Source organism: Phodopus roborovskii, unplaced genomic scaffold, assembly GCF_943737965.1.
Source record: "Phodopus roborovskii unplaced genomic scaffold, PHOROB, whole genome shotgun sequence".
In the NCBI taxonomy this organism is placed as follows: Eukaryota; Metazoa; Chordata; class Mammalia; order Rodentia; family Cricetidae; genus Phodopus; species Phodopus roborovskii.
This window is the reverse complement of record NW_026126511.1, coordinates 46,512,234-46,521,451: the sequence shown is the minus strand read 5'-3', so window position 1 is coordinate 46,521,451 and position 9,218 is coordinate 46,512,234.

Here is a 9,218-nt window from a genome sequence, read left to right as displayed (position 1 = left end):
CTGATCACTGACTTGCTGCCCATAGCTTGCTCAGTTTGCTTCATTTAGCTTTGGAGCCTGTCCTGAAACTCGATTTGTAGACCAGGCTGTCCTCAAACTCACAGAGATCTGTAGCGGTCTTGCCAATGAGCCTCTAATGGTGGTCACACCCCCCTTGCGCATGTCTTCAAGCAGACGGAAGAGGAAAGATGACTTCTTTTACGCTGTCTTTTTCTCTTGGGTCAGCCAATCGATAGGAAGAGTGGAGAAGCGCTCCCATGGTTTTTTAATATTATGTGTGTAAGTGTTCTCCAATAAACACCCGTTTATCATTTATCTTGGGTCTAGTGAAATCTTTACACCCACGCCTTCAGACTGCCTGTCTCTGCCTTCCTAGTGTTGGGATTAAAGGCATGCACCACCACCACTCAGCTCCGTTTGCCTTTCATATTCAACCGGAACCACATTCCCAGGGAACCAGCACTGCCCACGTGAGCTGGGCCCTCCCACATCAATCATGAATTAAGAAAAGGCATCCCCAGGCTTGCCTTATAGGCCAATCTGATGGAGGCAATTCCTCAGCTGATGGCCCTCTTCCCAGATGACTGGTTTGTATCAGGTTCACAACAACCAAGCAGCACACACAGTTACACTGTCTCCTTCGTGGATGAGAAAGCTAGTTGTTCCAATAATGTTTGTTGACACTAAGTATGTCTTCCTTTTTAAAAAAAAACCTACTACCATTTTTACATTCATAAAATCTTTTCCTTTTCTTCTTACATTTATTTGGGGCTGGGCATGCACACCTCAGCACGTGTGGAGGTCAGAGGATACCGTATACAAGCTGTTTCTCTTCTTCCACCTCATGAACTGTGGGGACCAAACTCAGGTCGTCAGGCTTGGCAGCAAGGGATATTATTCACTGGGCCATCTTGCCAGCCCAAATTGTATTGTCTTAAAATGATAAAGAATACCTTTGTGAACACAAAAACCAGTATTATATCTACTTTGTGTTTCTAAAACTATACTCCAAATAGTTTATCTCTTAATTTTATTACTAAGCTTTTATTAGTAGGGCCCATGTAAGGAACAAATGCTTAAATTTTGAATAAATATGAGACATGATTAATTAAGCAAAGGAAATAGCAGTATGCACCGTTGTACATTGCATCTCCATGTCCTCCGTGTGTTCCCTGTCCACCTGAGGCTACAGGACATTATTTGCAGAGGATGGCTCGCCAGGAAGCACTTTACTGAAGTCGACTTTAGAGATTGTTGTAGGGATGAACTCCCAACAATGGCAGAGGAAGGGAAAACTGATGCTGGCCCCTTCTGCTATTGTCCTGACATTTAAGACCAAATAATTCTCAGCTAACACAGTGGAATAGCTGAACAGTAATCAGGGTCACCATGGACCTTAGGAGGTTGTAATCACTGACATCTTGACCTACTGTCACTCATACAACATCCCATCCACATCTCTCTTTAGGGCCATAAAACACATCTCAATAAATTGAGGGTTAAGGCATAGTGCTTCCCCCAAACTACATAGAAATCACACTGGAGCCCATCCCAGAAAGGTCTGTGTACTTTCCCCTCATTAGGAGCTAAGAAGCAATGCTTGCGATAGCTATGGAGTAAAGAAAATGGAAGAAACCAGGTTGAAATTTACAGCACAAAGTGCTATCTCTATACAAGAAAAAATGTCAGAGTCTGTGTTAGGAAAGTAGAGCTATGACTCACAGTCATACATTGTAGACAGAGTTTCTTTTCTGTTGTTTAGCCCCAAATAAACACACAAAGACTTATATTAATTATAAACTGTTTCGCCGATGGCTCAGGCTTCTTATTAGTTAGCTCTCTCTTAATTATTAGCCCATTTTTACTAATATAAGTATGTCCACATGGTCTTATCGTATCAGAGAATGCTCCAGCATGTTACTCTTTCAGCGACTACATGGTGTCTCTCCAAGGGCTCCTCTCTGCCTTCCTCTCCCCAGAATTCTCCCCACTAATACTTCCTGCCTGGCTACTGGCCAGTGTTTTATTCTTCAACCAATAAGAGAAACATATGTACAGAAGGGCATCCCCTATCAATACATACATGCACACATACGCACACACACACATATGCATACATATACACATGCATGCATACATGCAATGCAAACATACATATATATGTGAATACACACATACTCAATACATAGATACACGATACACATACACACATTCATGCATACATATAATGCATACATACAAACCCATATACATTGATACACATAAACATGGATACACACACACACACACACACACAAAGATACATGCATGAGTTTTATTTGTAAAAAATTCCTATCAGCTCTTAAATGAGAGTCTTCCTAACAAGCCTTCCCTCAAACTGAACTCCAGGTCTGAATGGCTGCAATAAGAAGGAAGTCACATGAACCCTGCACAGGCTCTTCAAACACTGTGCTGATAGCCAAATATGCTATGAAGTCAACACCACACTGACACAAAGACATCACAACTGGAATCTATGCTTCTTGTGAACAGGTGCAAAATATTCTAAAAATAAGCCTAGTAACTGAACCAAATAATGTGAGGAAAGGTCAAAACACCACGACCAAGACTGGTTCATGCAAAGTTGGTTTAGCATTTGAAAAATCAACCTGTATAGTCACTATGTTAACAAAATTTTAATTAAAAGAGTCGTCTCAATAGAGAAATAAAAAAGTATCAGATAATATCCAAAGTCTATTACCATTTTTTTAATTCTTAGAAAACAATGAGTGGAAACAATGAGTGGAAGGAAACTCTCATCTTGGTAAAGAACAGTTTACAGACGATACAATGAACCGCACACACTGCGCTGCTGGGGGCCTGGACGCTTTTCAGGGTAGCTCTCAGTTCTTTTCTGAACAACCCGGTCCTGGAGAGTGTGTTCAGTGTGATAAGGCATGACAGCGGCACCTTCATTGGGAAGAAAGACAGAAACATGCAAACCCAGGAGGGCTGGCACAAAGCCACCGGAAGATAGCAGTGCTGTAAGGTCGGTGTACCGCCAAGATTCACAGGGCTGGAGAGGTGGCTCCGCGCGGGTAAAGGCGCTGCCATCAGGCCTGAGGACCCGAATTCCACTCCCAGAAACTACATGGTAGAAGGAGAGAACCGACTTTGAGGGTTGTCCTCTGACCTCCACATGTGCACACCCATACACACACAACAAACGAACAAATGGATAAAGGTGCTGAGGAGCAGCTCAGCAGTCATGAGCGTTTGCAATGGTGGCTCACAACTGCCTGAAGATCAGTACGCGGGGACCGGTTCCCTTTTCTGCCCTCCACAGTTGCTCATGCATAAATGCAGCCAAGACATTCATACACACGCAAAAGTATAATCTAAAAAAATAAAATGCAGCTGGGCATTGGTGGCACATGCCTTTGGTCCCAGCACTTGGGAGGCAGAGGCAAGCGGATCTCTGTGAGTTCGAGGCCAGACTGGTCTACAAGAGCTAGTTCCAGGACAGGCTCCAAAGCAATACAAAGAAACCTGTCTCAAACAAACAAACAAAAAAAAATTAAGAAAAACAAATAAAATGCAAACAAAATTTAAAATTAGGTATCACTATGTTCTAAACACTAAGTCATAAGGTTAGGTATACAATGCAATTTAGAATGGTTAGGTATACAACGCAATTTAGAATAGCATTAAAATATGAAATGTGGATAAATATGAAAAGACACACAGGATCAGAACATTAAAATGTCTATGCTCTACCTCAAATGCTGAAAGCCCTAACCGACCCTCATTTTACAAAGCATGCTGTTCAAAGGAATGAGAACGATTATTTTATAAAAACATCTGAGCACTTCCTCAACTAGGGGACCAAGGTAAACAAGTGAAGTCTGTTATGAGACTGAAGAGATGGCTCATTGGTTAATTACTTGCCCGCAAGTGCAAGGACCCAGTTCGGATCCACAGAACCGGAAAAATACTGGAAAGTGGGGGGAGGGGGGTAGAGTGGAGGAGAAGACTAAGGAGGGAGGGGAAAGGAGAGAGGGAATATCTGATTACAGGATGAAACCAGTTCTTAACACTTAGGTTTGTTGTTGTTGTTGTTAGATGTGTAATAATTTTTATTTAATTTTTTTCATATATTTTGACCATGTTTTCCCTCCCCCAACTCCTTCCCGATTCTTCCCTCCTCTTTACACTGAATTCTTAGTTACATTGCAGGACACTGTTAGAGAATGTGCTATCACCCGAAGACCTGATAGTCTGGGCCCAAGGGGCTCGACTTACTCACCCACTTCCTAGCTGTACAACCCACTTCCAGATCAAACGCCTTCCCTGAACTCCCAGGTCAGTTTTGATCCCAACAGAGGGCGCTGGTTCCAGAGCTGCGGAAAGCTCCCATCTGAGAGCTTGGTCCGTCCTCTTCTCAGGCTCGTGCACTGCCGCCATCTAGGGGCAAACTTCACACACTGCACAACCAAGGGCCGCTCATTCTGGATTCCCTGAAGAACAGCTCTCACTTCTATCTACCAGGTCTCTCTGACAGTGAAGTTAAGGCCACCTAGCAAAGGACTTTTGTTCTCAGAATGACCCTAAAAGCTAGAGTGCCCATTTTGGAAATGCTGGAAGGGCCAGTGTTTCTGGGTTTTGATACTATGCTGTCCATTTTATAAGGCAGACCCAAGGATACTTAGCACCTGTTTGTAGAAGAAACTGTTAAGTGCTATGGGCATCAAATAAAACATTGACAATATCCTTAAGGATCTGATAACCCCATATAAAATAAAATAGACTTATGCTACTGCTGATACCCGTGAGACCTGGAAAACAAGGACTAATGGAAACTTATGGGGGGGGGGGGGTTCCTGGCATGGGTCCTTGTGTATTTTTTACACACCGATTCACCTGGACCTCACATGACTGTCCTTCAAAGGAGGAAGCTGAGAGTTTCCACAAACAGCCTGCACACTCAGCTCAGAACTAGGCATGCTTTGAGCAGGCACTCAGATCTACAAAGCACCAACTCCCCACTTGGACCCACCAGGTAACCAAATGCAGGATGCAAGCCAGTGCATCAGTTTGTCCCTGTCTCCTTTACTTTGGGCCACATGCTTAGCTCTGCAAGCGAGTGTGTGTGTAAGTCACTCAAGGAGTGTCTGTTGAGCTCCATCTCGCCCCCCTTCAAGTCTGAAAACAGAAAAGTTACCATCCTAAGCCCTCAGTCACCTTGAACCTTTCAAGACAGGCTGCCCCTTTATGACTTCTCAGAGGACAGTGATGATTTCTCTCCATCAGTGATGGAGAGGCTACATCCTAGAATAAGCATCTTCTGAGAGCCAGAGTGGTCCCCTAAGTGATGATAAATATTAGACTTCCTCCAACCTTTCTGCAGAACCTGAATTGTGATCAGGCAGATGGTGCATTGACAGGGACCGTTTAACTATGCACGCCTCTTGCCCCCTGCCACTTCTTCTATGTAAGCCTAAATCTCGCATCAGAACCTTGAGGACAGACTTGGAGTGACACTGAACTGCCGTATGTGTTCCTCTTCCCACAGTGGCCACAGGACTATACCTCTCTCCCTGGTTCCCATCATTAGATGTACAGTATTTCTTTATACTGTGTGAAGATGTTTCGCTGAGATTGGTTTGATAAAAAACTAAACGGTCAACAGCTAGGCAGGCGGTATAGGTGGGACTATGGGACAGAGAGAGCACTGGGAGGAAGAAAGGGGGAGTCACCAGCCAGATGTTTAAGAAGCAGGGTGGGCAGTACAGAGTAAAGGTGACCGAACCATGTAAAAGAATACAGATTAAAAGATGTGGGTTAGTTTAAGTTATAAGAACTAGTTAGAAACAAGCCTAACCTAAGGCCAAGCTTTCACAATGAATAAGTCTCCTTGTGGTTATTTGGGAGCTGGGTGGGGGGAGAAACACTGGTTACAGTTACACATCTCTTTAATTGGTGTAGTATAGCAGGTGGCCCAGCCTAGCCTCTTGAGGCTTCTGAGACCCAGCTTTTGTCCTAAAATTCCAGTTATAAATACACATCTGTGTATGACCACAGAGCCCACTCTCATCCACACGGATTCTTTATCTTCTTATGACTACCAAATATAGTTCAAGATAGGACACAAGCATTTAAACTTTGTCATTTATTGGGAGCATAAGACTTGAATTGAGAGATGGCTAGGCAGTTATTAGCATTCACTGCCCTTGCAGAGGACCTGGGTTCTGCACCCAGCACTCACACTGGATGGCTTATATCCACTTATAGCTTCAATTCTGACACCATCTTCCAACCTCGCTGAGCACTGACACACATGAATATGCATACATACACGCAGGCACTCACACAAATCCATAAAATAAAGTAAATCATTTTTAAAAGACTTGACTCTTAGTTCTCCTAGCCTGGTTCCAAATCCATAATTAGAGCTCACGCTGTCTCCCGTTCTTCGCACTGCTGATATTATTTCTAGTGGTACAACCATCAGCTACCGAGGCAGCATAAGAGCAGAACAGAGCAGAGCATTGCAAGCAGACACCCAAGGGTAGAAATATATAGCAATGTGTAACTGGCCCCTGAGTGCTCCTAACTCTCATCCTACTGCAAGGACTAACTCCTTCTCAAGTCAACAAATGGTAACACCCCTGTCACAAATGTTTCTTGACCATTTTCTAAGATCTGTTTCCATATGTGGAGGCTTTTCCATTTTTCTACTGAAGTCCCCAGCATTGACTTCTTTCTGCCAAGTTCTGTATGCTGGAGCTAGCAAACAACATTGAACATAACCTTTGTCTATCATTTGAGATGGATCTCTCTATTCTTCAGAGCAAAACACTTACAAATGAGGAGAGTCACTTCTCATGGTATTAAAAAAAAAAAAAAAAAAAAACAATCATTTGCCAAGAAATAGTCTTTACCTGGGCAGAAGACGGTGCCTTAGTTTCTTTGTTTATGGTAAACACCCTGACAAAAGCAACTGGGGAAAAGTGAATGCTTTTAGACTCACAGTTTAAGGCGCAATCCACCCAGGTGGGAAGTCAGGGCAACAGCAGCTTGAAGCAGCTGGCCACACTAAGTCCACAGCTGGAGAGCAAAGAGCTTTGAAGGCATGCGTTCATCTTGGACAGACTGCCCCTTTTTGTTACATATAGGATTCCAAGCCCAGGGATTGGTGCCACCTACTTTAAGGCTGGATCATCCCACATCAGTTAACATAATAAAGATAAGCCTTTGTAGGCATGGCCAGAGACCAGAATTTACAGGATAATTCTAGATTCTGTGGAGCTGATAGTCAATACTAAATATCACAGGTGGGATGGAACAAGGCAAGTGAAGGGTATTCTTTGGTCACAGGACATTGAGAAGTGAGTCACCTCCTTTCAAAGCTACTAGAAGGTTCCAAGGAGGCCATTGTGATAGAACTGTCATTAACAATCTTAAGTATGGGTTTGAGATGCTATATTATACTATCAGCCTGCCAGGCAAGGTGAGCCTACTAGTGCAACAGCAGCGTGGCCATCTTGAGAGTAACCAACTACCTTATAATCTGATTGTGTTCCACTCCACAGGGATCTGTCTGTGGTGCTATAAACCTGGTCAAAAGCCTGTAACTATGGAGAAGACTGATCTTAATGGGGAAACTACTGCTGTTTACTACTAAATGAGCATGATGTGCCTGTCAAATTACCTTCTTTATATTTATATTTAAGCCCACAGATGAATGCTGCTGTCTGCTTTGGCCAGTGGTGGTGGCTCTTGGAGACACCTATAACTAGTCAGAGTGCTAAAAGGAAGTAGACTGTTGACTACTCAACAATACGTAGAACATGAAGAACATCTGCTCCCTAGCCCAGCAAAGCTGCGCAGAAAGGGCAGAAAGAGTATAACATCTGGGAGAGCAGGCAGAGTTGTGAGATTCTGTCCTCCAGGCATAACACAGCTTTTGCACTCTTGAACAAGCAGCTGCTGTGATTATCTGCACAACCTGCATAAGATTGGGACAGTGGAAAGTGGGGATGTTCACAGACCCCACACTTCCCTGAGGGTCCACAGGCATTTAGTGGTCACCAGGGTAAGGAGGTTAATTAGTTAGTCAATCTTTAATTTATTGGGGGAGGATGAGATGCTACAAGACACCAGTGTGGAGGTCAGAGGGCAACTATGTGGAGTCAGCTCTCTCTTTCCATCTTTATAAGTGTTCGGGAGATGAAATTCGTGTTGCTAGGCTTGTCAGGGGCATTTAACAGGAGATGTTTTCTTCAGTGGTCTAACCACCCCATGTTCCTGTAAGCAACCCTAATGAAACCCATTGGAGTGGTACGTGGGAGAATATAGTATTAGTGTGATGAGAAAAATTGGCCTATGCTGCATCTAAGGGTTACATAAAATCATTGTGAGATTTTTATATCCAAATTTTGACTACTTTTTACTAAACTCTTGGAGACCTTGTCTTCAACTAATAAAAAGAGCTTCCTCAAAAGTTTTATGGACTCAATTAAGATAAATATCATTTTATTCACAAAGCATGTCATATCATATTGAAGCAGGACCAAGCTCCTCTCCCTGCATCAAGGCTGGGCAAGGCAACCCTACAAGCCACTGGATTCTTGGCTTGCAATAACTAAGAACCCTATGGGTTCAGGGTTATGAAACACTGAAAGCTGAGACAGATATGTGAAAGGGAGGAAGAATAATATTTGTGGGGACCAAAAACTATGAAGTGAAATTTAAGGGCTGGTTAGACACTCAAATTTGACCTTGAAGTGGCCATCCTCCTCCCCCCCCCACCCCCAATAAGGCCTTCTTGAACATATGTAGCACACAGGAAGTAAATGCAGAGAAGCTTGCCTAGGAACACAAGGTGGTATGGAATGACATAAAAGGCCCTCATGACAGATCCTCTGTGGATTCTGAATGCCAGAATCTGGAGAAGGCTGCTGAGGAAGTTGAGTAACAGAATGACACCATAAAAAAAATAAGACAAGTGACCTGAAAAGCAAGCACAGTTGGAAGTCAATCAAGAGAAAAATGGAGACAGCCCTTGGATTTATTAGCAGGGGACTCATTCTGTGAGAGCAAAGTGACTAAGTATCACAGTGCTATTGCTTGGATGGTGTAGTGACTGTCCCCAGCAGTCACAAAGGTGGCTGGAGGAGCCTTTATCAGTCTTTTCTTGTTACTGTGGTGAGACATCTGACAAAATCTGCTTACGAAAA